The 12,849-nt window shown below is 39.4% G+C and overlaps 1 non-coding gene across 1 annotated transcript; it reads left to right on the top strand.

The window, feature by feature from the left end:
- Nucleotides 1-555: 555 nt before the first annotated feature.
- Nucleotides 556-662, top strand: LOC111538937. Its single transcript, XR_002730506.2, has one exon. It is a non-coding gene; the product is annotated as a U6 spliceosomal RNA (small nuclear RNA).
- Nucleotides 663-12,849: the final 12,187 nt, after the last annotated feature.

The raw sequence follows: 12,849 nt of genomic DNA, 5'->3' as shown, positions 1-12,849 counted from the left end.
AAATCAAGCAATTCCTTTGGAAAACAGTGTGGTAGTTCCTCAAGAGGTTAAACACAGAATTACCATATGGCCCAATAATTTCATTCCTAGGTATATATCCAAGCAAAGTAAAAATGTATGTCTACCCAAAAACTTGCATGTGAATGTTTTTAGCAGCATTTTTCATAATAGCCAAAACATGGAAAGAAGCCAAATGTGCATCAACTGATGAATAAGACAAAAAATGTGATATAAAAGAAATGAAGTCTATCTATCCCTGATAGATGTTATAACACAGATGGAGCCCAAAAAAAACACACTTAGTAAAAGAAGCCAGTCACAAAAACTACACATTGTATGCCTTCATTTATATGAAATGTGCAGAATGGGCAAATCCATAGAGACAGAGGTAGATTGGTGGATGTCTAGGGCTGGAGGAAATGAAGAGAGGAAATGGGGAGTGACGGCTGGACGAATGAGTACAGGATTCTTTTTAAGGGGTGATGAACATGTTCTAAAATGGGTTGTGATGTTGGTTATACAGCCCTGTCAATATACTAAAAATAATTGAATTGTGTGCTCACTTCAGTAGCACATATGCTAAAATTGGAACAATACAGAGAAGATTAGCATGGCCCCTGTACAAGGATGACACGCAAATTCATGAAGCGTTCCATATTTTTAGTGGGAATTGAACAATGAGAACACATGGACACAGGGAGGGGAACATCACACACTGGGGCCTTTTGGGGTGGTGGGGGTGGTTAGGGGAGGGATAGCACTAGGAGAAATACCTAATGTATATGACGGGTTGATGGGTGCAGCAAACCACTATGGCACGTGTATACCTATGTAACAGACCTGCACATTGTGCACATGTACCCCAGAACTTTTTTTTTTTTTGCTCTTTTTAAAATTTTGTTTATTTATTTATTTATTTATTTATTTATTTATTTATTTATTATACCTTAAGTTCTAGGGTACATGTGCACAATTTGCAGGTTTGTTACATATGTATACATGTGCCATGTTGGTGTGCTGCACCCATTAACTCGTCATTTACATTAGGTATATCTCCTAATGCTATCCCTCCCCCCTTCCCCCACCCCAAGATAGGCCCCAGTGTGTGATGTTCCCTGTCCTGTATCCAAGTGTTCTCATTGTTCAATTCCCACCTATAAGTGAGAACACACGGTGTTTGGTTTTTTGTCCTTGCGATAATTTGCTGAGAATGATGGTTTCCAGCTTCATCCATGTCCCTACAAAGGACATAAACTCATCCTTTTTATGGCTTTTTATGGTATTCCATGGTGTATATGTGCCACATTTTCTTAATCCAGTCTATCATTGATGGACATTTGGGTTGCTTCCAAGGCTTTGCTATTGTGAATAGTGCCACAGTAAACATACATGTGCATATGTCTTTATAGTAACATGATTTATAATCCTTTGGGTATATACCCAGTAATGGGATGGCTGGATTAAATGGTATTTCTAGTTCTAGATCCTTGAGGAATTGCCCCACTGTCTTCCACAATGGTTTAACTAGTTTACAGTCCCACCAACAGTGTAAAAGTATTCCTATTTCTCCACATCTTCTCCAGCACCTGTTGTTTCCTGACTTTTTAATGATCACCATTTTAACTGGTGTGAGATGGCATCTCACTGTGGTTTTGATATGCATTTCTCTGATGGCCAGTGATGATGAGCATTTTTTCATATGTCTGTTGGCTTCATAAATGTCTTCTTTTGAGAAGTGTCTGTTCATACCTTTTCCACTTTTTGATGGGGTTGGTTGTTTTTTTCTTGCAGATTTGTTTGAGTTCTTCGTAGATTCTGGATATTAGCCCTTTGTCAGATGAGTAGATTGCGAAAATTTTCTCCCATTCTGTAGGTTGCCTGTTCACTCTGATGGTAGTTTCTTTTGCTGTGCAGAAGCTCTTTAGTTGAATTAGATCCCATTTGTCAATTTTGGCTTTTGTTGCCATTGCTTTTGGTGTTTTAGACATGAAGTCCTTGCCCATGCCTATGTCCTGACTGGTATTGCCTAGGTTTTCTTCTAGGGTTTTTATGGTTTTAGGTCTAACATTTAAGTCTGTAATCCATCTTGAATTAATTTTTGTATAAAGTGTAAGGAAGGGATCCAGGTTCAGCTTTCTACATATGGCTAACCAGTTTTCCCAGCACCATTTATTAAATAGAGAATCCTTTCCCTATTTCTTGTTTTTGTCAGGTTTGTCAAAGATCAGATGGTTGTAGATGTGTAGTATTATTTCTGAGGACTCTGTTATGTTCCATTGGTCTATATCTCTGTTTTGGTACCAATACTATGGTTCAACATATGCAAATCAATGAACGTAATCCAGCATATAAACAGAACAAAAGACAAAAACCACATGATTATCTCAATAGATGCAGAAAAATCCTTTGACAAAATTCAACAGCCCTTCATGCTAAAAACTCTCAGTAAATTAAATATTGATGGGATGTATCTCAAAATAATAAGAGCTATTTATGACAAACTCACAGTCAATATCATACTGAATGGGCAAAAACTGGAAGCATTCCCTTTGAAAACTGGCACAAGACAGGGATGCCCTCTCTCACCACTCCTATTCAACATAGTGTTGGAAGTTCTGGCCAGGGCAATCAGGCAGGAGAAAGAAATACAAGGTATTCAATTAGGAAAAGAGGAAGTCAAATTGTCCCTGTTTGCAGATGACATGATTGTATATTTAGAAAACCACATCATTTCAGCCCAAAATCTCCGTAAGCTGTTAAGCAACTTCAGCAAAGTCTCAGGATACAAAAATCAATGTGAAAAAATCACAAGCATTCTTATACACCAATAACAGACAAACAGAGAGCCAAATCATGAGTGAACTCCCATTCACAATTGCTTGAAAGAGAATAAAATACCTAGGAATCCAACTTACAAGGGGTGTGAAGGACCTCTTCAAGGAGAACTACAAACCACTGCTCAACGAAATAAAAGAAGACACAAACAAATGGAAGAACATTCCATGCTCATGGATAGGAAGAATCAATATCATGAAAATGGCCATATTGCCCATGGTAATTTATAGATTTAATGCCATCCTCATTAAGCTATCAATGACTTTCTTCACAGAATTGGACAAAACTACTTTAAAGTTCATATGGAACCAAAAAATAGCCCACAGTGCCAAGACAATCCTAAGCCAAAAGACCAAAGCTGGAGGCATCATGCTACCTGACTTCAAATTATACTACAAGGCTACAGTAACCAAAACAGCATGGTACTGGTATCCCAGAACTTAAAGTATAAGAAAAGAAAAATATCTGTGTATTAAGTGCATTTGCAAAATAAAATTAAAAAATAGTAATTGAATTGTATATCTCAAATGGTATGGTACATGAATTACATCTCAACAAAGTTGTTATTTTTTTAAAAAAAAAAAGGGTCGCAGAAAGAACATATAACTTGTCCAAGGGCACATAGCTATTAAGTGGCAGAGCCAGAATTAGAACCAAAGCAGTCTGATGTGAAGGGGCCACACCCTCAGCCACTCTATACACTGCATCTTTTGTAGTGTTTTCAACAAAATTATATAAAAACACCAAGGGAGACACGAGCCTAAAAGAGGAAGAAGGAAACCATCAGAACGGTGACTTCCTAGCTTTGCTTGCTCAGAGTCACTCCCGGTAATAGACAAGGGCAGGCTATGAGGGGAAAATGTCACTAAAGTCCTGATTACACTCACCACCTCCTATAGGGAAGGAGGCTCTTTCTTACCTTTGCAATTCTGAGAAGGGATATATTTAGGGGAGAAAAAAAAAAAAACAAAAACACTTATTCCAAGCAATATGATAAACACATTCCCAGTACCCACTTAAGTTATTTAGATGCATGACAAGGCGTCATTTAAACCCAACTTAAAATGAACTCTAATGAGGCGATATTGCCTTCCGTTTTACAACCTGTCACACATTTGCTTTTCTTTCATGATAGATGCTGCAAGTCTGTCAAGCAAAATTAAGATTTTTTTTCCAATGACTGAAATGTTTATGCACACAACAAAGATATTGTCAGGTTGTGTTCTGTTCAACCGTGATTTTTTTCTTTTTCTTCAAATAATAGGGGTTGGACTCCACTGACAGAGTGAGCTGCACTTTCCAGGCAGCCTCCCTTAGGCCTGTGGTCTAGATGGAGGGGTCATGGTTATGCATTCTTCTGATCCATAATGAGAAGCTAACTGTCCAACCAATGAGCCTGGGACAAACCCCAAAGACAACAAAACTCAAAGCAGGACAGAATCTTATGGGGTATATTTAGTGGAGTGAGTGGTTGTGGAGGAGTTCCTGGGTTGGAAAGGCAGGAAGGGCCTTATGAATGTGAACATTAGCAGGGCTTGGAGAGCCTCTAAAGGATGTCCAGTGGAGGAGAAACATTTGATATCTGAACATAATTTCTGAAAGCATTATGGAATGTCTGTTTGAGGGAGCAAGACAAGAGACGGTATAACTTAAATGGATAAACACACATAGACATGTCGTCTTATTTACTGAATAATTGTACAGACTGTGGGTTATAAAGATCTGGAATCAAATCTTGTTCCGCCTCTGGCAAATATATGAGTTTGAATAATTTTTTAATTTTTTGTTTCAAAGTTTTACCTGCAAAAGAAGGATAAAATGATACTCCTTTCCCAGGATTTAAATGGAAATAAAAATAAAATAAAGTATTTACTCCATATCATTACATGTTTTAAAACACAAGATAATTAGGCAATGCTGAGTATCGTTGTTTGTCCGTAATGAGTTAGGTGTTGAATGATGGGGAATACAATGATTTATAGGCCAAAGAAATAATAGAATTGAATTATTGAATTCATCTTGGTGGTCTTTATGATGTCATTAGATAATTTGTCAGATGCTAACAATGCCATAGAAATGTAGTTTTTGATGGGATCAAAGAACGAACTGAAAATTCCAGAAATACCCAGAAATTTCAGAAATTCATAGAATACCTGGAAATTACACTGGGAAGAGTGAATCAATCAATTCGTCAACTAAACATGCATTGATATGTTCTTTTCTTTTCAACTTGACAAGCATTCAGCGAACTCCCACTTGGTACCAGGCACTAGTGACAGTGATAAGAATAAAAGAACATTCTTATATGTTTCAGAGATGTAAGACACATATACAGTCAAGAGTAACTCACAGAGATGGGGAAAGCGGGATTCTGCTCAATGAGAGGGGTCTGAGCAGACTCTGATGTAAGAAAGCATGAGACATATTCAGAAATAGAGAATCTTACTGTCTGATGAGTAAAGACATATAAGTCTAGAAAAATAACTTATGACCTAATATACAAACTTTGTGCTTTATTTTTATGTATAACATGGGACATTGAGAGATATTAGAAAAATAGGATTGCCAATGAAAGAACTATTTTAATTTAGATTCATCTGTCAAAAATAGATGGAATTGGAAGAGGCAATGAAAAAAAAAGTTGCTCAACTATTACAGTATTCCAGGAGTGAGACTTTGGGAACCTGCACTACTGCAATAGGAAAAGAAAAGAAACTGTGAAACAACACAAAGGAAATACTGAATTAGGATAAGAAAAGGAGATGGCAGGATGACAAGAAATTTACCCTGGTGTCATTAGTGATTAAAGTTACTTTGTAAGCTATAAAGAGTTATGCAAATGTATGATACTATGCACACCTTTCATTTTGTTTGAAAAGAAAAAAGACACACTTACACACAAAAAATGAAATCAAAATAATGTAGACACAATTCATGTTTCTTGGAAGATAAGAAAAATTTATAGAGGCCAATTGACTTGTCCCAGGTTACAACACAAGTGGCAGAGTTAGAATTTGGACTGGCATCAGTTCCTCTTTGTGCCATAGCACAAGGCGTTATAGGCAACTGCTCTTATACCAGGTCTAGTTGTAAAATAACCCCAGAGTTGTTATCGTTGTACACCACTGAATTGCTGTTGCTACCAGAAATTTACCTCTAAGTACACCTTACGCCTTTGTCTTCTTTACTGAACACATTGCAGTTGTCAAAGAACATCTTTTTGTATGTTACAAAGGCCCATTTGCAACAGCTCTTGGCTTACTATGTCATAGACACCTAGAACTATGGAAACATAGAACATATTTGCTATTCCCATGTATCAAAAATTGGAACTCACTTCATAGTACTAGTTGCTTCAAACTCTTTTCTTCTAAGACTCCCTGATTCTTGGGATTTATGAGTATCTGACAAAATAAGCTCACTGAAGACAGACATCTTTATCTGTTTTATTCAATGATACACCTCAAGTGCTAGAATGGCAACTGTCACACAGTAGATGCTCAATAGATGATTGTTTAATGTCTGAATTCCTTTCTTCTGGATAACAAAGATGAAAATATTTGAATATATTTATGCGATGCCAGAAATGAAGTGCTTAAACTCTGTTTTTCCAAGAGGCCAAGTAGAACAAATTCTTCACTACTAGATCTCTCTGAATCACTTTATAACCAAAGAAGCACTGCAAGACTATCCCAAGCATGGCCCTTAGGTAATGATTTTATGTGTCATTTGATTCTTAAGGAGTCAATAGGCAGAAACAGTCAACCTAGATTTAAATGACCAGAGAGACTCCTGGACTACTTGCAAATGAGGGAAGCTCTATTCTCTCTCTTTCCTGTTTATTATCGTCATCAGCCTCAAAGATTTACAAGGAAGGGCAGCATGCTGTGATGGAAATAACATGGGCCTTGAGTTCAGGAAAAAAAGCCTTCTGCATTCCAGCCAACTACTCACTCGCTGTGTGACCTAGGACAAATGACTATACACCTCTGCACCTATTTACAGCATCCTCAGCTGTAAAATTTGGACTAGACTATCTATATTAAGTTGTTGCTGTTGTGAAAATTAAAAATAAAGCGTAAAGGTGTTGACACATAGGAAATACTTAGGAAACACTGTTTTTAGTTTTACATGTGCTAATTATTTCTCTTTGCCCACGTATCGCTGAAGATAAAGGTGAAAGGTAATCTAAGGGGAGGAAACATGTACCCAAGCTTGTGGATATGTGCAATTCATCACGGCAATTGTATAGGGGAGAAAAAAGCAACCTTGTGGCATCTCCTCAGGTCTATTTAATGAGTCCTGTGCAGGGGATCCTGCGGCTGGCTCCTTTTGTTCATTGAAGCCCAATGGTGTGTGGAATTCAAAGCAGGGGTGCACAGTCAGAAATTCACCTTGTAACAATAAGATCTGCTATTTTCCCTCCAGGGACTGTGGCACAGGAAGAAGTTGCCTGTTCCGGGGGCTGCCTGCTGTGTGGGAGAGTGACCATCACTGACTTTCACTTGTCAAATACATTTCTTAGCCCTCAGTATTTACTCCTGAGGGAGTCACCGCTGGGAGCATCAAAACAGAAAGGAGTTAAATAGACCACACTGGGTTTGTAGCACCATGGCTCATGCAGGGCCAGCGTTAGGCCCTCCCTTTCTGGCATTCACAGTGGGTGTTCTCTGCTTCTTCCTGCATCTCCAACTCCCCCTGTCTTAATATTCACTGGATTTCTCTCATGCTTAATTAATGCCAACTCTGTGGCCAGAGCTGGCATATACCTGTCACTTCCCTTTACTACCATCCAGTGAGGAGCAGATGAGTGATTTCAATTTAAATATGAAACTGAGGTTCTGAGTGGTTAAATAATTTGTCCACAACTACCCAGATAGCTTTGCAACACAGGATTCAAACCTACACTGATGTCTTAAATGCTTTGGGTAAAAATTGTCTTCAGGGGCATTAGATCTGAAACCTCTTAACCTTGACATGTTCTTGGGTTCTTACTGGGGTTAAGTACATTTACCCTCCATGATTCTATTGATCTCTGTGAAAAGTCACTCTGATCAAATCTTTTCTGCCCATTTCTTATGAATTTGATGAGTTTTATTTTGAATTAATTTTGAAAGATGCAAACAGAACCAAGAAATGAAAAACAGGCAAGTAGCTTGGTTCCCATTTGCCCACATTCATGATAATGATAGAATGCATTGAATACCACCTCCTCCATGCCTGGTACTGCTTAAAGTTCATTATATGTGAGAATTCACTGAATCCTCATGACAGCTCCAGGCGGTAGGCACTATTACCTCAAACTTACAGACCAAAAAAGCAAAGAAACAGGAAGATTATGCAACTCGCTCAAAATCATACAGCCAGTAAGCAACAGGACCAGAATTCAAGCCCTAGGAGTTTGATATCAGGGGCTTAGCTAACAACTGCACCACACTGTCTCTATTTCTGTTCTCTTTTTAGAGCAACATTTGAAGAAGAAAAGAATATAAAGAAGGAATAGCCTTTGTTTTTATTGTTGTTGTCCTCTTTCTTTCTTTTCTTTTCTTTTCTCTCTTCTCTCTCTCTCCCTCTCCCAGATAAGTTCCCTCATCCCAGATAAGAACAACTCTAAAAGGTCATCTGAGGTTCACAATCCTGTGGATTGGCTAAGGCCTCTGTTGAGATGGCTTCACAGCTCATCTCTCTGCCCAATCTCCTTCCCTTTCAGAGATGTCACTCCTTCCTTCCTTCCTTCCTTCCTTCCTTCCTTCCTTCCTTCCTTCCTTCCTTCCTTCCTTCCGAGTAAAGAGTGAGCAAAGATGGAAGTAAGAAGGAAAATACGTTAGGAGTCCATTCAGACAATGGAGTGCCTGCCAAGGAAAGGTTATTGAGGCAACATGGCTGGAGATAATTTTAAAACATATTAGCAAAGTATATTAGGGGAAAAGACAGAGAAAGGGCCTGGAAGAGCTGCCAGGAGTCATGCTTGATTATCCAGAGGCTTCCATTTGAAAGGGTTAGGATACATTGAGCAATGTCCCTCTATCTCTGATGTTGACTGCTTGCCAGCGGGGAAAAATGCAGTGATCAAAATCAGAGACCTAGTGTGCACTAGGGCTACCAAACAGAAATGTTCAGATGCTAAAGAAAAAAAAAAAAAGTCCTTAAAAGGCACATCCTCTTCTGGCACATGGCCAGAGGTCACTGAATCAAGACCCAGATACTGAGCATAGGTGGACAACAGCTGGTCCAGGTGTAACCCCAACATTTCTCTTGCTGAATCTTGTTTACCCAAGTCTGCATGTGATACAAGGAGCAGAGAGTCTTATGGTCTGGGAGGAAGATCCTATTCCTTTATTTGCTTAACTATGAAATTATACATACATTCATGAAGTCCTGAGACTAGCTTTAGTGGTTTCACACAGCAGTGTGCATATGAAGAAAGCCAGGAACTTGTTAAAAAATGCAGATTCCCTGTTTTTGCATCCAGAAATTAAAATTCAAAGGGTCTAGGAGGGGGTCCAGGAATCTTCATTTAATAAACATACTTAAGATGATTCTGTTGCAATAGGTTTTCAGATCTCATTTTGAGAAGACCACTTAGTGGCTCTTAAAGAGATATGCCTCAGAATCACCTGTGGAGCTTTACAAAACTTCTAGTGCTCTCAGAACAATTGTACTCAGGGTTCTGTGGAATGAGGCCAGTGTCATCTAATGAGTTCCCCAGGAAAAAAGAGTAGTATTCAGGGATCTATGAAGTAGGTCTCTGGAGAGTGACATCTCTGAAAGGGAAGGAGATTGGGCAGAGAGATGAGCTGTGAAGCCATCTCAACAGAGGCCTTAGCCAATCCACAGGATTGTGAACCTCAGATGACCTTTTAGAGTTGTTCTTATCTGGGATGAGGGAACTGGACATTTAAATCTCCACACTGATTAGTCATGGGAAGCTGGCTCCCCCAGGGAAGGAAATGAGACCTTAGTTTTTAGTCTTTGAAATCTATATAGGGACTCACAGCGAAAGGCCCTCTGCCAGAAACCCGAAGGCAGATATGAGTAGTACCTTACAGGGTCCACCACACTGAGTAAAATTTTGTTTGGTTTGGTTTTAGCCCCACTAGTGATGCTTACACATTCCCAGGCCATGAACCAGGAATGCAGATGTGTCATTGGTTATGAGGAGAAAGAAATGATACTTGGGGTGTTTTTGCAACGAGGTGAGTTCTACCTCTGTCTCCCAGAGAATTCCCATGCCTCCTACGGAATTCAGATCGAGTGGCATCATTTTTCCAAAGACTTTTTTTGACAGTTTCAGGCAGAGTTAATCACTCTGCTCTTGGAGCTATCACTTATCTTGTATAAACTTTCATGATTACATGTCTATTCTCCCTAGTAGTCTGCTTATTTTATTGGGACCATGTCATATTCATTTCTGTATCCTCAACATCTAACAGGGTCTACACATAGTGAATACTTATGAATGAATGAATGAATAATTATTTGTTTATCAGTGACTGGAGAGTTAAGAGTAGAGGCAAAGAGAAGATGATGCTCTTAGCAAACTTCCTTTAGTATCCCAGAGAAAGACATTGAATGAGACAGATGATACTGCCACCATCCCTTGCAACAGCACTGCCTTAAGCAGGCTTAGTAAACAAAGATTCTTAAGCCCCTCCTAGACCCTTTGAATTACAATTTCTGGATATGAGGACCAGGAATCTGCATTTCCTGGCAATTCAGCTATAGCATCTCTTAGTCTACTTGGAAACAAGGGACTATTGTTTTTGTTTGTTTGTTTTGTTTTGGGGTTTTTTGTTTGTTTGGTTGTTTTTTACTAACCTCTAGAATAAATTTCAGAAAAAAAATTTAAGTGATTCAGACTCTAGGGTGATCCTGCCTACCATCTTTCTAACTCATGTCAGCTGTGTCACCTTCTTACCTGTTAAAGGATTATGTGTCAAATGAGTGGTGTGAAATGTTGTACTAGCAAGCTGGTGGCAGATTTCACAAAGCCCCCTTTAGTGATTTTAGAAAACTAAAGCCTTCCCCCACTTCTCCAGTAATGCAAATTCCCCACTAAGTTCCCTTGAGCTGTCCAGTGTCACTGTGATGCATATTATTAAGCCCAGCCACACAAGTGAATTCCCAGCTGCACAGCCCTTGACTTGATTAGGTTGCAGCCTGTGCTCTACCTCCAATCACTTGCATGAGCAACTCTGAAGCAGAACAACCAGCGATCCGCCACAATAACAGGTCACCGAGGGCTCAGAGGAGCAGGGGGAACACAATGAGTTTCACAAATTCCTTATCCATCCTGAGACATGCCTGGGGACTCCAGTTGTTTGAGAGCCTGGTACCATTACAGGCTCCTGACGATTTATTTTAGATTTGTCCTGAGGGAGAGAGAATCAAAATTTCCTACTGATAGCTTGTATAGGTGAGTGATACTGTTACTTGTTCAAGCAGAAAAGAAGAGCTTAGAAACATAATAGGAACTTTGGCTTCTCTTGGATGTCTCTAAAGCCAGAAGTTTTCTATTATGCAAAATCCACAGTGCTTGAAACCTTCAGGTGCAGGGAGAGAGCACTCATCCTGCAGCCCCCACCCAACCTGACTTCATCAAATGATTGCTTTACTATAAGTCGGCATTTTAGTATAGACGATTTTCAGGAAAGAGACTAATCCCTCCAGAAATCCTATTAGTACTGTATTTGTAAATCTATAGAAAGCACTATTTTTTTATAAGCATAGATAACTGTGAAGGCAATAAAAGTGGAGGTTGTCAAAGATTAGTAAAATAGCTTGGATGTATATGCTAAGGAGTACTTCAAGGGAAAAAAACAAACAGGTGACAGGGAAAAGGGAGCTAAGTTTCCCAAATGTCAGATCCCACATTCATATCACCTAACTTTTCCCTCTGATAGAGCGGATGCCATCTGTATTTTAGAAATGAGGAAAGGGGGGCTACTGCAATTAAGTCAATTAGTGAGGGAATATTTCAGATTACTGCTCAATCCTCTCATCTTCCATGCCTCCGTTCAGGGAGCTGAAAAGAGCAGAATCTGAAGAAAGGAGAGAAGGAACAAGAGGATAGAAGATGGTGGCAAATGTGAAATGGGCTAATACATTATGTTGCAGAAAAGTATCACTAGAATCACCTGGGGAGTTTGCTAAAATGGGGACACTCTCAGTTTCCACTGATGCACAACACAGCATTCCAAAACTTAATGTTGTAAAACAAAAACAAGCCATTATGTTTTCGTGATTTGGTGAGCCGAACGGATAGTTCTGCTTCAAGTAGAGTTGACAGAGAGGCTGGAGTCTGGGAAAGACTCAAAATAGCCTCCCTCCCCCAACTGGTACTCATTGCATGATGCAAACTCAGCTGGGGCTTTCAGCTTAGCTAGGTTATATTTCCCCAGTGGGCTTCTTCACTGCAATCAGGGCTTTCTCACCATTGCTGGCTGGGTTCCAAGAAGGAACATTCCCAGGTGACAGGCTCCAGCAGGTAAGTACTTCTCATGCCTTCACTTGCTTCACACTAATGTCCCACTAGCCTAAGTCAATCAGATGGACAAGCCCCAGAGCCAGTATGGAGAACCCTATGAGGGAAGAACACTGGGAGACATGGTCATGGGACCTACCTACAGAGGGCTTCCTTTACCCCGCCCTACACCTATTGCATAAAAATCTTTGGAAGTTGGATACAGGTTATCTGCATTTTTAACATGCTTCCTAGAATATCTCCACAGCACATCTTCCTTCCTTCCCTGATCTGCCTCCTACCTTCTGCCTTTGAAACTTGCTTTATGCTGAAATTCTTTGTTAATTCATTAATCAGCAAGGCAATAGGTTTATTGATTGCGAGAGAAAGAGGCTCATTGATCTGGAGAGAAAACAATATCAACAATCACAAAAATTCCACTAAAAAAGCTCTTTGTAGTTACCAGTGACCTCCACATCACTATTAAATGAACAGTTTTTCAGTCCTCATCGTGCTTGATTTCTTACCAGCATTCAATATTGTTGATCACT

Source organism: Piliocolobus tephrosceles, chromosome 9 (assembly GCF_002776525.5).
Source record: "Piliocolobus tephrosceles isolate RC106 chromosome 9, ASM277652v3, whole genome shotgun sequence".
Taxonomy (NCBI): Eukaryota; Metazoa; Chordata; class Mammalia; order Primates; family Cercopithecidae; genus Piliocolobus; species Piliocolobus tephrosceles.
Note: the sequence above shows the minus strand (reverse complement) of the source record. Positions and strands in the feature narration are given on the sequence as shown.